Raw genomic sequence first — 19,618 nt, forward strand, 5'->3', positions numbered from 1 at the left:
GATCTCCAACATAACATTATATTTAATCAAATATGAGCTGGCATGAAGGCAGAAAAGAGACAATTTAGACATGAATGGCCTCAAAAAAAGGCACCCCCTCCAATGGACTCTACTAATGCGTTTGAATGTGCTGAAAAGAGATTTATACTTCTCCCTGAGTTTAGGGATGAATTAGTAATTGACAGTCCGTAAATCAAGCAAGAGAAAGAAGGGAAAAAGAGGGGTAGACAGTGGAAAAGAAAAAAAAAAAAGAATGGCAATTATTACATTTAGGGGAAAATGTATCAGGAAGGAAATATAATCATACTACACACGGTCATTATACTACATGCTAATTTTTTCCCCTTTGGTAACATTTACCACCAATCTCTTCTGGACTCACGGGATGGCAAGTGGGAGGAGGCTGGAGGCTAGAGGCCTGGGAACTACATTCCCAGAATCCAATCAATGGGGCTGTGATTTAAATTCTGAGAATACAAGTCATTCAGTTAAGATCTGGAAGATAGGAAAAGTGTCATACTGCTACTGCTCTTCCAGCAGCAGCAGGGATCAGGTGTGTGGCTTCCGACAGATGAGACATGTGGTTTGCAGCAGCTGCCACTATTCTGCAAATTGCCTACTTTGGTGTTTAAAGCAGCCAAGATTATTAATGGTAGCACTTCCTTCTAAATCCCTGTACCATGGTTTCCCCTCACCTACGCTCCCATGGCCTTCTGATGGTTTTGCAAGCATCTAATACCCTCTCTGAACTATCAAGAATGGTTTGTTTTTCTGAATTAATCCTGACACATAATATAAAAACACAAAATACTGATTTAATCAAGATTTGCATGCAATGATTTTTCCATGAATGTAAAAGAATCAAGAAATAATAGTATAGGTATACTATGTAGAATCATGAAGATAATACATATCAGGAAAAAACACTAAAAGTATTCAAAGTAACAGAGGACAAACAAGGAGAAATGGAGAGCAATTTTTTTTAATTATAAGACTTATGGTACTATTTGACTCTTTAAACTATGTAGTCTTACTATTTTGATTTTTTTAAATTTTAAAATTTAATCACTAAAACCCCCAAAATTCTAACACTGTATAAGAGAAATCAAGCTCCAGATAGACTGAAATTTTAAAAAATAAGGTCAGTCTATACTGGATCTGTCCCATTATGCCAAGGTTGTAGGTTCAATCCCCGGTCAGGGCACATAAAAGCAGCACTCAATGAATGTAGAAATAAGTGGAACAACAAATCAGTTTCTCTCTCTCTCCCTCTCTCTCAAATCAATAAAATTTTTTAAAAAAATTGGATCTATCACCGATATAGTTAAGGACAGTACAAAATTCCCCCACAAAACAAAATAATCAAAAGGCTATTATGCTTGCTTTGTGCGCCCTGAATTCAGCATTAATGGAAGCAGGCTGCCTAATGCGACCTGAATCTCTGCCACAGCCTGGTGCAACCAGTGTTCGCCACCCTAGAGTTTACTCTACGTCAGGGGTCAAATATGTGAGGAACTTCTAGGTCACTATAAGAAATTGTGACAAAAATCAATTGTAAAGGTAAGCACACAAATAGAGGGATAAATCTTAAAATCAGTTACCTTAGATCCTTTCTAGGACTTGTTTTCAAATTTAATGCACTAACTAAAAAACAAAAACCACCAATATCTGTTAACAAAACATCTTTAGAAGTTTTAAGAAACTATTAGATTAAAAAGGCTTACAAGGAGAGCTGAAACCTAGTTACTGATGACCAAAAACACGACTGTTCTCACCCTAGGCTAGCTATATCTCATATTACTGGCCCCCAATTTCCACGTGCCAGCCTTCGTTAGCACACCGCAAGTATAAAAGTGGAGAAGCATACACAGAGAACAGTCAGAAATACAGAAAATCCAGTGAAGACAGTCTCCCTGTGAAAAGGCCTGAAAGAAAACTGAAACAGGTGCTCCACGAAGCGCTGACCCAGACATCACACAGAGAGAAGGGGCGTGCCTCATTCCAAAGGTAGCGTGCTAAGAGCCACCACCCCACGGTAATCCAGTAACAAAGCCAGGACTGCCATTGTTGACAAGTCTCTTCTCTCTCACTCTGATACCCTTAAGCCATCAGATACACAGATGTTTCTTGCTGAAACGCTAGAAAAATTTTCACATTTTCACTCCTTGATCATTAGTGATAGGCAGCTAAACCAAGAGTCTACTTTAAGTTACGAAAATAGGGCAAGCTGATCAAATTACACAACGTACTAAATTAAACAGGCCCATCTGGGCTTTGAGGAAGAGTACTGTGATTTCTGAACAAAAGTCAATATACCTGCAGATAAAAATGCTTCCGTGCTTTCTTATATAGTCCTTGGGGTAGTAAGTCATTTGTATGTCCAACAAGAGTCATACGGTACGTTAAGATATATAGCCTACATGAAGGGTATGATAAAATATTATCCTCTCCAGTTCATAATAAGAAATATCTGTGCTCGCTCTCTCTAGCCCCATAAGGCTTACAAAAAATATTCCCTAGAAGTAAATAGGTTTTCTGTTTCCTACATAGCAAGCCTGGCAAACTAACACTCCATCATGCCCATAATCTACGAATTACTCCCCAATAATCACTAAATCTCCTTACCAATTTCTAAGATCCTAAAATTTTAAGACCTAAGCCAGCCACACAAGTTTAATTTGTAGGACCTAAAAGAAATCAAGACTAAAATAAACTTTATCCAGGGAAATTCTTAAAGAAAACATGTTCCACTCTATCACATCAGGTTTCCTTATGATATTGATGGTTTTAGCATTAACACCAGTAAACTAGTATCTGTGGAAAGAACTGACAGGAAAAAAAAACAAACCTCTATCATAAAGGCTGAGCTCAAAATTCACTATGCTATTCGCTCACTTTTGGAGAGCTCATGCTCGCTGCAGCCTTGCCTCCTACCTCTCTGTTTTTCACTCCCAGAGCTCCAGACACACTGGAACTTCCTTCAGTTTGTCAAAATAGCCATGCTCTTTCCCTCCTCAGGATCGTCACCTGTGCCATTTCCTCTACCCAGAACAGACTTTTGTCCTCCCCTCGTCCTTTAAGCTTCAGCCTTCAAAGTCAATTCCTCACCGACTTTCCCTGCCCTGCCCACCTTCCCAGTCAACCTGGGTTAGGCTTCCGGTTAGCTGTCTCCATAGTACTTAGAGCAAAAGTAATTATTTGTTTAGTGGATCTTCCCCACTAGACCATAACTGTGTGAGTGCAGGAACTGGATCAGTTTTGCTCACTGCTATTTCTCCAGCACCTAGCCCAGTGCTTGGCATAGAGCAGAAGCTCAAAAATTCTTGTCAAATAAGTGAATAACACAGCCCCCTCCAAAATCACCATCAGCAACTCTATTTATACCGGGTGGGCTAAGTAGGTTTATAATTGTGAGTACACAAAACACAGAGATTATTCTTGTATTATTATTTATTAAAAAGAAAAAAGTATGGTGTATTAATAGTGTACTAGACTTGTTTTTGAAAAAGTAAGATATATACTTATTTGCTTTATATATACATGGTATCTCTAGAAAGGATCTTAAGAAACTGGTAGTGTTAGTTGCCTCTGGGAAGATGAGCTGGATTATGAGTAGGGTAGACTAAAGGTAAAAGGTAAACTATTCACTGTACCACTTTTTTATCTTTTGAAATTTGAACTATGTTAATGTATTATCTATTTAAAAAGTAAAAATCGCTAAGGACAGTTTTGTCCTTATTTCTAAGACAGGGATGGAAAGAATTCAAACATTTCATACCTGGATCTTCAATGACAAACATTCTGCCTACTAGCTGAGCACTGGTAGGGCGGAAGTAGGAAGAAGGAAAACTCAGCCACAACCTCAGGCAGCTTTCCCCATACTAGATTACATCACTTTAGAAGAAAAATTCCTTTTTTTTTTGCAACCAAATGTGCCAATCTGGACATATGAGGAATGTTTTCAGTCAGAAGGGATTATTGGGAGAAGTAAAAAGGCATTATAAAAAGCATTTCTATAAGCATAAAAAGCTGATGAATTTATACTGAAGAAATACTAAACCCTGACTAAAAATAAAGTATTTTCACTGAAGGGCCTCAAACTCTAAATTTTGAATTTTGAGCTTAATTTGAATCCACAAAGTTTAAGAAACTAAATTCTTTTGGAAATCAATTATAAGAATGAGGAGGAAAGCTACACATGTTCCTTAAAATACAGATTTGCCAAACTTTAAGATATTCTTCAGGAAAGAGAGATCTGAAACTTTTTAAACATCACTCCAATAATAACATTTGTTATCACAATCAAAGTCCTGGACCAGTCCTGGTTAGATAGCTCAGTTAGTTACAGCATCATCCCAATACACCAAGATTGCAGGTTCGATCCCCAGTCAGGGCACATACAAAAATCAACCAGTGAATGAATAAATAAGTGGAACAAATTGTTGTTTCTCTCTCTCTTTTTTTTCTCTCTCTCTCCAATCTATTATAAACAAATAAATAAATGACTAGCAGCAGCCCTGGACCAGAGTTTTAACCTTTAGTTCTGAACCTGTTAAGTTTCCCAAACCTGTTAAGTTTCCCAAACCTGCATATCAGGAACAGAATACGCTGGACTAAGGATGACAGGAGAGAGACGAATCCGGGGCCACCAACGAGAGGATTTGTCTTGGGGTCTCCAATGTTACAAGAACCACTGTCAAATAGTGCAAGAAATGATCTTCATAATCCATCCCAAGACCTATCGGAGACACTGTTATCTTCAACTAATTATCCCCTGAAAAACAAAAGGGTATTTACTAAGTAGAACATACTGAAAAAGGCATTTACTAAGTAGAACAAAGTATTTAGTATAGCCATTCTAAAGCGTTATAACTTTGCCACGTCTAAATGGCAAGCTATAAGCCAATGCCTAGCTCCCCTCTTTGATAACTTATTGGCCTCCACAGGCTCTTTCTGCATTAGCAAATGTATCACCTTTTTCCCTGTTAACACTGTTTTTCTCCATAAAGTTCCATGCAGCATTTTAAATACCCTCCTATAATATGCCAAACGGTCCCTGTGAATTTAGTCTGTGACTCCCCAAGCTCAAAGGCTGAGTGAGAGTGGAGAAATAAAGAAGTCGGAAATACTCTCTCTCCCTCAATGCCCTGGACTTTCCAAGCTAGACAAAGGCAATGATTCTGCATTTAATCACACGATGAATAAGAAACAGATTTGAATTCAGAAAAAATAGAGGAGTACAAAACCATTCAGTAAAGAGTACTGCCTCTATGTCCTTGCGGAGCAGCTCTCAGGACCTGCCAGTGAGCCTCGTTTTGACACGGAACACCCCATCTACTCTAATCCGGGGCACAGCCCTCCAGAGACAGTCAGCCGGAACTCCGCCAGCCTCTGCTCAGGAGTTGTGTGAAGAACAGTAGCAACAAGGGCCTGTTTTCAGAAGGAGATCAACAATCACATTCAAGAAGAAAAGAAGTTATTTGGCAAAAAGAAGCATGTTGCCAAAATGTTAGTCACAGCTTCAAGGCCCCGGTTTGTGTTTCTGCAACTATTCTTTGCTTTGACAGAGTCCATTCTCTGGCCCAGGGCACCCAGCTCAGCTTCTGTCACCCACCTCATTTGAAGCAGTCAAGAATCCTTTCAATTTGGTGGTATCAAACTGTGACACAGACAAGATGTCCACCAGAGACTAAAAGGGAGGAAAAAAAAGATGTAATTTGCTGTTTCCACTTAGGACTCGATCAAGTAGAGCAATGGAAAAACATAACAGGATAGGAAAAAATGAAAAATCATTATGTTAAACAGGCAGGCTATACCCAAAAGCCTTCCCAAAGCTCTGAGCCTCCATGACTTATTTCAAGACCTTCTTAAAAACAAACCAAAAACACACACTGTAGGTTGAAATGACAGCAAAATATTAATTCCCAAGCAAGTGTATATACCTCATAGCCGACAGCTCTTCCTACGGTTCATATAAAGACTATGGTTTGCTCAAACAGCCTGAACCAGCAGACCATGATTTTCAGAATTACTTCAAGGGCAATAGGAAAACAGACTCAAGTACAACTGGCTTCCCTTCCAGTCAAAGAGCCCAAGAAGTCAAGGAAAAAAACATCTGACAATTTTTTCTTCAATAGGAACAGGATTCCTCTCTTCCCTTCTTAAAAAGTAAAACCTGAAAAATCCACTGTTCCCAACACTTTCTCCCTTCCCCTGCATTTCACCTTTGTGCTGACAGCACGTAACTAATCAGTACCAGCTAAGAAGGTAAACACTGCTCTGATATCAAGTGTGAGAGAGAATTAGAAACTGCCCCCTCTTAAGCAAATCCACGTCAGACTTCAGAAATGCCCAGACTTTCAGGAACACCTCTAAGCTAAACAAGTTCACGTACAGGCAAAGTATTTAGGGTATTATGCCCAAAGGAAACGCTAAATCAGTCAATATTTCAAAGGATTAACAGTAGGTTAAAATTGTCCACAAGCACAGTGGCAACAGGGCCAAAGTGACTGGACCAAAGCAACTATCTAAAATAGTACACTTCAGTGAATTTTCAAAAAGATCACGAAGTCAGTGTTTGTCAAGAGCAAAGTAATTGAGAAATGGAAAAAAAAAAATTTCAGAGTAAAACATTCTGGTAGCAGACTGTATTCTGCAATATTGTCCATCAACAGACCTCACTCACCCCAACTCCAATTTCTATCCTATCTCTATCTTGATGGCAGCTAATACAATGTAACAGAATAATATGAAGTTCTGGGCTACTAAAAGTTGAAGTTCAGGAAAGTTTAAAAAATAGACATGTATCAAATCTCCACTGGCTTGGCCTGGTGGCTCAGTTGGTCAGAATGTTGTCCATATACCAAAAAGGTTTCAGGTTAAATCCCTGGTCCGGGCGTGTGCGGGACGCAACCAATCATCGATGTTTCACATCGATCCTTCTTTTTCTTTCTTTTTCTCTCTCTCTCTCTCTAATCAATAAACATAGCCTCAGGTGAGGATTTAAAAAATTCCCCAACTCTTCCCTAGCACAGAAATGCAGCAAGGCTGAGAGGAAAAAACTGAAAAGACATGTCTTCTAAATATTAATGTGTCCATCCTGTTTTCAGACATCACTTCTTTACAACCACTTTAAAGATCCCATTTGGTGGACACCACCTTTCAGAGGCAGTGACAAAATCAAACCTATATTTCGAAGGGAAAAAAATGAGAGTTTAACAATTAGCCTCTAGTTACTTAGTAAATCCATAGGTGAGCTAGAAAAGAAGCTGAGATTCTTTTGCGATGTGTAAAAGGAGAAAAAAGTCACCAAAACCATTCCATCAGTCATTCCTACACAGAAACTCTAAGGCAAAAACAACAGCATGAAAAAGGTGGACCTCGGAGGAGCCCAAAGCAGTAACAGGTTATTCCAATTCCTTTAAAATTACGAATTCCAGCACACGCCGGCCCGTCCAGTTTGTCGCCCCAGTGTTACCTTTGAAGAATTCTCCTTCCTGATCAGTAACTCCACAACGCACACTGCCCACGTCGCACACTTTCGGATTCCCACCTTCCCGCACGTCGTCACGCCTCTCCGAACTGAAGCCTCAACTCTAGGCTGTGGCCAGGTGCATCTCAGCATCTCTCAATCCAACCTTTACTCAGTCGCGATTCCTACTCAACGGACGTTCTCAAGATTCCCTCTGGTGTGAGCAGTCTCCCGAGCAAACCTCTCAACCGCTGCTTTTCACTCAACCCAAATCCCAAAATGTCACACTGGCCTCCTCACCCGGAGCATCCTGTTAATTACCTGTTCCCAACAGGTCCTCCCTCCCCATCTCCCTCTTTGCGCACGGTTACCTCGCTCCTCGCTCTGAGCTGCTGTCTTACTCACCTTACCCAACCCTCAGGATCCTTTATTTCCTGCCTCTTAGTAACCTTCCTCCACATTTTCACAGGCAGCGTCCTCCCCACACCAATTCCCAACCACTCCCCCCCACGCCCCCTCTCCCCGCGGGTCCTCCGACCCCGCCCCAGTACTCCCTCCCCTCAGGCCCCGCCCCCAGGACCCCTCACTCCTTCAGGCCCCTCCTCCAACGCCCCTCTCCCCTGAAGCCCCGCCCCAGCCCCCTCTTCCCTGGCGCTCCCTCCCACTCAGGTCCGCAGGTCATCTCAGCGACGGACCCAGACTCCCTCGCCGGTTTCCGACCTGGCCCAGCGACTCCGGGAGCAAATCCTCCGCCACCTCCCCTCCAGCTTTGTCCCGTCCTGCTCGACCCCCGCCCGGCAAGCTCCTTTTCTCGCCGCCGCCGCCCCTTTTGCCAACCCGGAAATGGATCTGCTCCCACTGTCCCCAGCGTCCGCGAACAAAATGGAGGCGGGGGGACAGGAGCAGGGAGCCAGGAGCGAAAGGACAGGACACGCATGCGCCCGTGAAAAGCCCGCCTCCCGCCCGGCCCGTAAAAGCGGAAGCGGTTGCATAGCCACCATCTTGGGAAGGTCGCAAGAATTTCACCTACTAGCTAAGAGCAAGCTTTGCAGCTTTGGTTCTAATTGCGATCACCTGGGAACACTTAACTAGTGATGCCCGATTGCACTCCCAGAAACTGACTTAATTGGCCTAGAGGATGGTGCAGGTATCGGACCTTTTAAAACTGCGCAGATGATTCTAATGTTGCCGAGGTGGCAAATGAGTGAGCTAAACGTGATCTCGAATATACCTCTTTTTCTTCTTTATTCCGCGGCGCGCGTATACACCCCCCGCCCCAAATGTCCTTCCCTAATTTCTAGTTAACGAAGACCCCGCCTCAGTCAACCTTACAAGGGCCCAATAGTCAAGCTTCGGTTGTCATAGCAACTGAGAGGCAGGCTTCCTGCCAACAAGTCATCGTTAACGTCATCCTAACCACCTGACTAGAACACCCGTGAACACCCGTCTCCTCTTTCCAGGGTCGGAGGTTCCCCAGATGCCAGGGCTGGGGGATGGTGCCGCAGTTTATTCCAACTACTTGGGTGTGGGAGAGGAATCTTTTGCCCTCCCCGATGGAGCTGCTAACTCCATCCCAGCTCACAGGATCCCTCCCTAGTCCACCCACAAAAGTACCTTTCTGCTTCAACCAAGCCCTTTGTCTTCAAATGTTTCCATCATCCCCCCCCCCCACCCCCGAATCAGAAGTAAAGGGATGGAATTGGGATTACTACGTGTGTGCCCTTGGGCCTCAGCTACTCTCTCTGTAAAATGGAGCTAATGGTGCCTGTCTCAACTGTTTCACAGTCTCAAATCAGGTAATGAATGGGAAAGCATGTGATAAACCAGAAGTTGTTATTATTTTTGTTTGCCATAAGTAGTGCTGAGCACCACCCACTAGTCAAGTAAATGTCACAGCATTCATTGAGCACCTGCTGTGGGCCAGGCACTGGGCTAGGCACCAGGAGATGACTGCAGAAGTGACTAAGGCAGAGCCTGCCCTGGGGAACTCACTGTGTGGTGGGCAGATTGGCATGTGAACAGCTAGCTGAGATATAAGTCAGCATGGGATTAGTGCTATGGGGACACGTGGGCTCTGGAACATCAAGCAAGAGAGTGATTAATTCCTGCTAAAGAATGGAAGAAGATTTCGTAAACAGTTTCAAACTCAGCTTTGAAGGATGAGTAGAATTTTATTATTAATCAGAGAAGGTAAGGAACACATTCCAGATGTAGGGGTCATATAGGGATCCAGACGTGGGTACAGAGGTGAAGATTTTCAGGTATGTAGTCTTACCTGCCTGAAATCAGGGTGATAGGGTCAGGGAGATGGTGGATCTAACCTCCCAGCTCTTCAGTCTTATTTTTATTCTGTCCTTCCCTCACTCAGTATACACTGTGCAAAGCTGATTTCTATTGCAGCAACACACCAAGGGGTCCCTCAAGGCCTTTGTATTGGCTTTACTCTGCCTCTTCCTTATTTTTCAGGCCATAGCTCAAATGCCCCCTCTTCAGAGGGCCTTCCCTGCCCACCACAGCTAATGGAAGCCCTTCTTCTCTGTAACATCACTCTATGATAATGGCAGCCGCTGGGGTGGAATAGAGGGACACTCACCCAGACTTCGGGAGACAGGGGTGGGCTTTATAAAGAAAGTAACTTCTAAATGAGGACCAATGGGTAAGTAGCAATTAGCCAGGGGCAGAGGTGGAGGAAGGAGCATTTCAAGGCAGAGGGAGAGTATGTGCAAAACAAAAAGAATCACAGCACATTCTAAAAACAAAGCATTTTGATGTGGTTAGAGCTAGAACTCTCAGAGAAGCAAGAAATTAGATCAAAGAAGGATCGTAGCATCTGAAATTTGTTAGCACGTACCACGTGCAGCGCGCTGTCGTGACTCCACACATCATAACTCATTTAATCCTTACGGTAACTTTCTGAACTTTGTATTATTACCCCATTTTAGAGATGAAGAAACTGAGACACCAGAAAGTTAACCATCTTGCCGAAAAATCACATACCTACAGAGCAGAACTGTCTCCAGAAACTGATACCAAGTGACCCTGAATCCTATCAGACCCAATGTCCCTTTATTATAACAACTATGTTGTAACTCAATTTTACTGTCCCAAAGTGAAATTGACAGGTAATATAACCTCCTTGACTTCAAAACAATAAATCAATATAATGCCTCGATTATAATGAAGGGAAGTAAGAGAAAAGTATTTCAACGTCAGTGCTCAGGCACCGCTATGCTGGAAGATAACGTGGTAAAGTGGTCAGCTGAATGCACTCATACCTAGAATCACTAAGAACATGACAGTAACAAGTGCAGACTGACCTACGAGAGTTTGTTGGGCAGCGTTGTCATTTGTGGTGTGATTTTTCCAAAATTGTGGACAACTTCTGTTGAAGTTTGGAACAACACAAAAAAATACGGTAGTTGTATTCCTAGAAAAGACAGATATTAATTATGTGCAAAAATATTTCATATTTGTACTTTCATTTTTCTAATAATATGCCAGGCTCAGTACCTTGGAAACCTTCTCCCTAAAAACAACTAATAATCCTGGATAAAATACTTTTAAAATCTTAAATGCTTTGATAAGAAAGTAAGGAATTTTCAAGGCAAAACAAAATAAGTAAAGGCAAGGGACACGCACGCAGACAAGTGGAACACTGAAGCAGGCCTTTGCTCTGAAGACATTTGCCTGCTGGGTGAACATGAGCTTTTGTCAGTGTCTCATGGGAAAAAAGAAACACCCCAGGACCTGCTCAACAAGGGAGGTTCACAGGAGATCTCCCTTCATAAAGATGGCATCCCAAAGGATCACATTCTCATGGCAAGTGTGAACCAAAAATAAACCCGTCCCCACCTCCCATGAGTGTAAGGTTAATGGAGATAGATTCTAGGCTCAGGTGATTATAAATAGGTTCTTCCACATGGAATGTTCAGTAGGACATTGGAAGACACATGCAACCCAGGATAATTCTTGGAGAGTCCATTCCTCATATTGGAGTATTCTAGCACCCTGACCCCTGCCCACCGAATGCCAGTAGTACATTCTTATCATTTTGATAAATGAAAGACCTCTACAAATTTCCAAAATGCCCTCATGGAGAAATGAAGGACCCTTGTCCCATGCTACACTGTCTAGTTAACAGGGACCAATTTGTGAAGGATTGTATTATCTATTGTAAAAAGTTGAATTTTATCTCGAGGGCGAGAGGAAAACCATTCAAAGTTTTAAGCTGAGTAGAGCCATACCTACTTTGCATTCTAGAAAGATCCCTCTCAGCAAAGCATGGAGGATGGTCAGATGGGGTCAGGTTGGAAGCAGGAACTCCAGCTGGGAAGCTGCTGTGGACATCTAAAAGAGAAGCGACGGTCGCCTGCACCGAGTGGCAGCGGGGCGTTGGCTGGGCACAAGGGCTTTGGAGGCAGGGCTGCCTGTCTGCACAGCCCATGGCCTCAAGTCTTAGTTCTCCCCACTACTGAACAGGGCGAGACTTTGGGCAATTTATTCAGCCTCCACCAGCCTCAGGATCCTCATCTGCAAAATGGAGATAATACTAAATTGAATACATCTGAACTGTGTACACACTTGGTAAGAGAGGGAGGAGCCAATGATGATCCCCAAGTTTCTGGCTTGAACTCCCTATGTGCAGGTGATGCGAACACTTAGCTGGAGAGAGTCAAGAAGGAAGAGGGATTGGGGAGGGGCAATAACCTGAAGGCCCTGGAGAGCAAGGGTGGGAAAAGAGGTCTATAGGTGACTGAATGTTTACGTCTAGAACTTAGAAGAGCAATCATAGCAATTTTGGACCCATCAACTGTGGTAGCTAGTCTCCAAAGACTCAGGACTCCTGGTATTTATTGCATCTCTGAGAAGCTATAAAAGCCTTATGGTTTTAAGCCACCAAGTTCGGATAGTTTGTGATGCAGCAATAGGTCCCCCACAAAAACATGTGGTTGAAATCTAATCCCAGGTGCACAGAGGGAAGAGAAGAGGACTTACAACATACCCAAGGAATTCCACAAGCAAGGACCCAGCTGAGGGAGGAGGCCAGCAAGGGAGATAGAGAAGAAAGACAAAAGAAGTCCTGAGAGTGTAGTGTCCTGAAAGCGTGGCGAGTGTTCCGGAAGGAAGAATGGTCAGAAATATCAAATGCCGCAGAGAGGAACAGTAAGATTTGTCCCGTGAATATGGTAACATAGGCTTCAGTGACCTCAATAAGAATAGTTTCAGTGAGTGGTGAAGGCAGAAGCCAGATGTACTGGTTTGAAGAATGAAAGGGAAGAAATGTAAAGCAACAAAACCAAACAAATCGAAGTTACACATTTTTTTTCCTTAGAGTTACACATATTGACCTGGATTAATCTTACACATGTAACGTTCAGGGGAAAGTTGCTGTACACTACACACGGCGGTATTAATATAAAATTTAAAAATGTGCAAATACTAAGAACTCTTCAAATTCACTAAGAAAAAAACAAACAACCCAATTAAAAAATGGGCAAAGGATCTTGCAGCTGGTTGAATAGTGTCCTCCAAAAATTCATGTTCACTCAGAACCTTAGAATTTGACCTTATTTGGAACTAGTTCTTTGCAGATGTAATTAGTTAAATTGAAGTCATGCTCGATTGAGATGAGGTCACATTAGATTAGGGTGAGCCTTAAATTCAATGGCTGCTGTCCTTATAAGAAGAGGAGAGGACTCAGAGACACACACACGGGAGAACACAGTGTGAAGATGGAGGTGGAGATTAGCGTGATATGTCTACAAGTCAAGTAAATAAAATTCACATAACATGAAATCATTTTAATCACTTTGAAGTGGTTTTTAGTTCTGAAGTGTTTTTCACAACGTTACGCAACTATTACCACTATCTAATGCTAGCGTATCTCCGTCACCCCCAAAAGGAACCCTGTACTCATGAGCAGTCTCTCCCAATTTGGCCCTCCTCCCATCCCCTAGCAACCCCTAATCCACTCTCTGTCTCTATGAATTTGCCTATTCTGGACATTTCATGTACATGGAATCATACAATACATTACATTTTGTATCCAGCTTTCACTTATCATAGTATCTTCAAGGTGTATCCATGTTGTAGCATGTATTAGTACTTTATTCCTTTTAATGGTCAAATAATATTCCATTTTACAGATACATCTCATTTTAGTTTATTCATTCATCAGCTGACAGACATTCAATTGTTCCCACTTTCTGGCAACTTTGAATAATGCTGCTTCAGACATCCTTATATAGGGAGTTTCTTTTGGGGGCGATGAGAATGTTCTAAGATTAATTGTGATGATGCTCACACCACTGGGTATATTAAGAGCCATTGAACCATATTCTTCAAGTAGGTGAAGTAAATGGTGTAGAAATTATAACTTAATGAAACTATTACTCAAAAATATGCAAAACACCATATTGTTTTGAGATCTATACACATGTAGTAGAAGTTCACAAAATGGGTGAAAAATGATAGCACACTCAGGAAAGTGGTTGCCTCTGGGCAGAAAGGAAGGAGGTGTGATCAGGGACAGGCACCAGGTAAGTTTTTATTTCCTAAGTTGGGTGTTGGAGAAACAGATCTTCATTATATTAGTCTTTAAACTTTTTTGCATGACTGAAATATTACACAACACATTTAAAAATAAGTTTTTAACAAGAGTGAATGGTTGGGATACACAGGATATTTGATGCAAAAATTACCAGATATTAACTGCAATGAAAAAAAAAAATCTTCTAGCCCTGGCTGGGATGGTTTAGTGGATTGAGTGCTGGCCTGCGAACCAAAGAGTCACCGGTTTCATTCCCAGTCTAGGGCACATGCCTGTACTGTGGGCCAGGTCCCCAGTTGGGGGCGAATGAGAGAAAACCACACACTGATGTTTCTCTTCTGCTCTTTCTCCCTCCCTCCTCCTCTTTCTAAGAAAATAAATAAATAAAATTTAGAAATGAAAACAAAGATAATTTTTTAAAAAAAACAAAACTTCTCAATGGGGAGATGAGGTCGTCTCCCCTTAACCAGGAGTCACACTCAGACATTTCTAAATGGGCCAGTCTCTCGGTGTAATGCTATTAACAGCATCACCTATAAAGTATTCCTCTCTAGAATATTAATGCTCCAGAAAGCCACTAGAACTATGCTGTCCCGTTTGGGAGCCACAAGCCACTTGTGGCTATTGAACAATTAAAATGTGACTCATCCAAACTGAGATATGCTGTAAATATAAAATGCACACCAGGTTTTTAAAGACAATACAAAAATCAGAAATGATTTTTGAGACAATGTGGAGAAAGTGAATGAATATAGACTAGAAATTAAATGATAGCATAGAAATATATTGATTTTCTTAAGGTAATGTTAATGGTGTGGGGGTGTGTATGCAGGAGAGTGTCCTTATTCTTAGGAGATTTTTTTTTTTAAGACATATGTGAAAGCTCCAGGGTTTGCAAGGGACCGGGCGGACCCTCCAAACACGGGGAAGTGCTTTCAGCAGTTCCTCTCCCTGCGCTATCGATGACCAGGGCACGGCAGCCCACGATCACTTTCGAATGCAGGGGTCTTAGGAGATTCTTGCTGAGGCAACTTACTTTCAAATAGCTTGGCAAAAGAAAAAGTGTGTGTGTGTATGAGTAGAAAGAGAGAGAAACACACAGAGGACAAAAACAAATTAGCAAATGTTAATTATAGAATCTAGAAAGGTCTAAGAGTATTAATTGTACTAATCTTTCAACATTTCTATGTTTGAACTATTTCATGATGAAAAGTTGGGGAAATGAGACAAAATAAAAAAAAGGAATGAATGGGAGATGAGGAAGTGGAGAGAGTTAAGTGGAGCCAACCCTTTGAAGAAGTTTGGCCATGAACTAAAGTGAGAGAGGGGACAGTAGCTAGAGCAGGCATGTGGGGTCGAGGAACATGTTTTTAAAAATAGAGACTTGAGAAGGTTTAAATGCTATATGGGAAAGAGCCAGTAGAGATGGAGAGAATAAAAAATACAAATTATTCTGGTCGAACTTCTTATTCATATTTGAGGACAGACGCTTTCGAACAGATTCAGGAGACCCCCAAGAAATGCTCTATCTAACCCACTCTCCTTGTCCCACACATCTTCCCTGTTCCCCAGCATGGTGAAAAAGTAATCTTGGTAGCGACACCTGGTGGATGAAAAGGGCATTGCTCAAATTCTTCACTCTTTACATAACATAATCAAGGAGGCAGGCATCTTATTACCTTGGTCTTCTGACCTCCCCAAATTATTGTCACCATTCCTAGGACAGCCTAGGAGGTGCAATGCTACTTCATAATCTCATTTTTCTCCCCATTCATCCCACAGAACCCTTGGACCACCTGTCGAGTCTCTTGGCCACTCTCCCCACAAGGAAGCAGAACACAGGTAGAGTGGAGGGAAAGGAGAAAGGATAGTCCCCTCAGCTATGGTCAGGTGGCCACTAGAGCCTAGTGAGCACAAGGCGGGCATCTCTCAGCTATTCAAGATCCTGGGCTTGCGCAGAGCTTAAACTGTGGCTCTGGAGTCAGAATAATCGGGTTCAAATTCCTGCCAGCTGTGAGGCTCAGGGCTGGCGACTTGACCTCTCTGTCCGTCTGATGAGAAATCTCTCCAGACCTCAGTTCTCGTCTGGAAAACAGAACTAATAGAGCCACCAACCTCCTGAGTTTGTTGAGATTAAATGAGACAATGCACATAATGCCCAGCATAGTGAATGGCACAGGACATTCTTCCAAATGTCAACTTTTATCATCACCCCTGAAAGATGTGATGGGTCTGATGCCAGCTGGGATGGCGGGGAGGGGAATAGCCCATACCATTCTCTCTGCCCTCCTGACCTCCTACTTCCACATTTTGGCCATCAAACCCTATGCTGCTTCAAGAACGAGGTCTTCTCTTCCAGAAAGTGTTTTCTTATTGTGCCCCACCACCATCCCCAGACCAGCGGTGAACCTCCTTGGCTTAATTCCCAGAGCACTTATCATCTTGTGTCTTGTGCCACTCTTACAGCTCCTATTGCAACCAACCTAATTTATTCATTCAGCAAATATGTATTGAGTGTCTTCTCCCTGCCAAGTACCGTTCTGGGTACTGAATGGTAAACCAGACAGACTCATGGAGCTAACATTGTGGCAGTGGAGTAACCACGAAGCAAACACACAAGGTATATATGATATCAGGTAGTGATAAGTGCCTTGAAGAAAATACAGAAGGATAAGGGGATAGAGAGTAAGGGCTGAGGTGGGGTGGCATCGGCGTGGTCAGGAAAGTCTCAGGGAAGAGCAAAGGTCAAATACCTGAGACGAGAATAAGTGTTATGTGTTTTAGGAGCAGTAAAACAGTCAGTTTTTTCTGTTCATCCACGCTGCACTGGCGTGAATGAGGGAAGAGGGGGTAGGAGATGGGCTTGGAGAGGGAGGACTTTGATTTTTAACCTAAGCGTTATCAGAAAAGGGAGCGTTATGATCCAAACTGTTTTAGTTGAAGTATAAAATAACTACAGTGAACTGTATAAATCTTACATGAACAACTCAATGAACACACACATGTACCACCCCCAGATCAAAATATAGAACATTTCTATCACCACATAGGGCTTCTCCATGCCCCTTCCCAGCCAATACTCTCTCCCACTCCATTGAGTAACCACTATTTTTACTCCTATTCCCACGGATTAATTTTGCCTGATCGTGAACTTCCCTTAAGTGGAATGCTACAGTATTTAGTCTTATGTGTCTGGCTTCTTCTGCTCAATATTATGTCTATAAGATTCATTTCTGCAGGTAGTAGTTGTTTATTCCTTCTTATTGCTATGTAGCATTCCATTGTAAGACTAAACAACAACCGATTTGTCCATTCAGTTGTTGAAGGACACATGGGGTTTTTTTTTCTAATTTATTTTCCATGCATAAAACTGCCATGATCATCGGTGCACGTGTCTCCTGCTGGACGGAAGCGCACTCTTTCTCTTGGACATACACCTAGGAGAGGAAATGCTAGGTCAGACAGTTTTCTGAAGTCATACCACCTTACACTCCAACAACAGTATATAAAAGTTCTGGCTGCTCCACATCCTCACCAAAACTTGGCATTGCCTCTCTTAAATTTTAGCCATACATGATCTGATCTAGGTTTATAAAAGAGTACCCTGGCTACAGTGTGGAGAACTAACTGGGGGGGTTGGGGTGTGTTGGAGAGAGGAAGCTGGGAGCCCAGATAGAAGGCCAGTGTCGTCGTCCAGGGGAGCCATGACAGTGGGTTGGAGTAGGTGGTAACAGAGGATTCACAGCCATGGTAATAGCGGACCAATCCAGGATATATTCCAGAATTGCAGCCAACCGGACTGGCCGATGAGTGAGGGATGAGAGAAAGGGCCGTTAAGGGTGAGTACTATATTCTTTCTTGCCTGGAAAACCTGGGTGAGTAAGGAGAGCCTTTTCTGATGCGTGGAAGATTGAGAAAGTAACAGATACAGGACAAGGGAAAGTCAAGGGCTCCTGTGCAACTGTGTATACGTTGTCTCCTGGAGCTTAGGTTCTTGATGCCCCACGCCTTGCTATGACTGGTAAGTTGGCTGCGTGGATGGGCCTGCTGTCTGCAGCGCACAGGCCTGGGTGAGAGACCCAGAGCTGCCCCCTCACTCGCCCCGTGACTTGGACCTTAGGTTAGGACTGCCCAGACTCCATCTTCCTCCTTATTGCATTAGAATTAAACAAGATCACATATCCATGGCACCGGGAACATGGAAGAACTAAAACACTCACTCTTCTGGGCACAGTGTGACACATCTTGTGAGGTTGGCACCTTTTCCTACCATCTGCAGTTTCAAAGTCACCCCAGAACCATCTTACTGGGGAGCCCAACACACTGAAGCGGTCCCCTCTCCCCTCCCTCAGCCATTCCCCAGCCTCAAAGAAACAGAATGGAGAACAGCAGGAGGGTTGATTCATAGACTTTATTGGCTTTTTTTCCACCCAGCAGTGTCTGCGAAGCCAACTGAGCCTGTACAGTACACATGGTTCACTCTGTTAAAGCTGTGGGCACGGGGAGAGGCCCGGAGGCCCCGGGGAAGCAGCAGGCCAGGTGTCAAGGCCAGGGGAGGCCGGCCCAGTGGGCCCCGCGCGGGGAGCTGGGGGAGCTGGGGTGAGAAGGCTGCTGAGAGGGTCGGGAGGAAGGGCGGCTGCAGGGGGAAGAGGGCACATCCGCAGTTGCAGGGAGGAGGCGGGGAGCAAGAAGAGGGTCTTGGTCACTGTCTGTAACGGATGCACAGGGTGGGACACAGTGACTGAGTCCGCGGGGATGGCGGTGGGGAGCCCATAGACATTTTTGGCGGCAGGGACAAGACAGGCCACTGTATAAAAGGGGCTGTACAACAGAACCTATGATACAATGTTTACATATGATACAAGGCTCTTTCCCTCTTTGAGTTTTAAAAAATAAATGTACAATTCCAGAGCTTTTGGTAAAAAATATATACACCCTCAGAGCAGGAACAGCAGCTGCTTTTGCTCTTGATGCTGCTGCTGCTGCTGCTGCTGCTGCTGCCTCTTCAGAAGGGAAAAGAGGAGGTGCCAAAAAGGAGGGTGAGGATGTGCCAGGAAACCTCACCCGGTAGCTGCTGGGAGCCCCTGCACCCCTCAGCCCCGGAGGCCCCTCATGGGAGAGGGAGGAGAGACAGAGAGGCGATACAGGCATCGCAAACGTCGTCTGCCTTCACAGTCTCCGCCGCTCCCTCCCCCTACGTTGGGGGTCTGCCTTCCCCCAGGTACAGGGGTCTACCTCGCCCCAGCTCTGATGGGGAGGACCAAGGGGGAGTCAAGACAGGGAAAAGGACAGATCACGTTCTTGGCGTCAGACACAGAGCCAGAAGGGGAACGACAACTCCCTTCTTAGCAATGAGACACCCTAGAAGCAGGAGTGTGGGCAGCAGGCCCCCCTAACTCCTGATACCGCCATGCCCCACCCCCTGTAACACAGAGGGAGTGTCCTGTAGGCAGCTTAGGCCTGTGTTTCCCTGAGCATCTTTTACCCTCTCATTGAAGCCCACCCAGGGACCTTCGGGAGGCCTGCCTGGGGGACCCGCAAGGGGTGGTGGGTAACCCCTCCCACCTGCTGCTGCTCCCTGTCCTCAAGAGCAGCTT

General features: G+C 43.7%; 1 protein-coding gene and 1 non-coding gene across 4 annotated transcripts in view; both read right to left on the reverse strand.

Moving 5' to 3' along the window:
• The window catches only part of WIPF2 (WAS/WASL interacting protein family member 2), a 41,065-nt gene extending 32,736 nt beyond the window's left edge, over positions 1–8,329 (reverse strand). Inside the window, exons 1-3 of one of the 3 annotated variants that reach the window (XM_054593849.1) lie at positions 8,309–8,329; positions 5,615–5,689; positions 4,586–4,774 (exon numbers count right to left, since the gene is read on the reverse strand). The gene's annotated coding sequence lies outside the window, so the exon portion shown is untranslated. Of the gene's footprint in view, positions 1–4,585; positions 4,775–5,614; positions 5,690–7,477; positions 7,944–8,191; positions 8,287–8,308 lie in introns of those variants that run through there. The other 2 variants (XM_054593848.1, XM_054593847.1) reach the window with 2 other exon arrangements.
• Positions 8,330–14,894: 6,565 nt separating this feature from the next.
• On the reverse strand, positions 14,895–15,026 carry LOC129087093 (small nucleolar RNA SNORA71). The gene has a single exon (XR_008530876.1). It is a non-coding gene; the product is annotated as a small nucleolar RNA SNORA71 (small nucleolar RNA).
• Between the last annotated feature and the right edge of the window lie 4,592 nt (positions 15,027–19,618).

The sequence above is a fragment of the Pteronotus mesoamericanus genome, unplaced genomic scaffold (genome assembly GCF_021234165.1).
Source record: "Pteronotus mesoamericanus isolate MK-2021 breed Mesoamerican mustached bat unplaced genomic scaffold, CSHL_Meso_final scaffold_476, whole genome shotgun sequence".
In the NCBI taxonomy this organism is placed as follows: domain Eukaryota; kingdom Metazoa; phylum Chordata; class Mammalia; order Chiroptera; family Mormoopidae; genus Pteronotus; species Pteronotus mesoamericanus.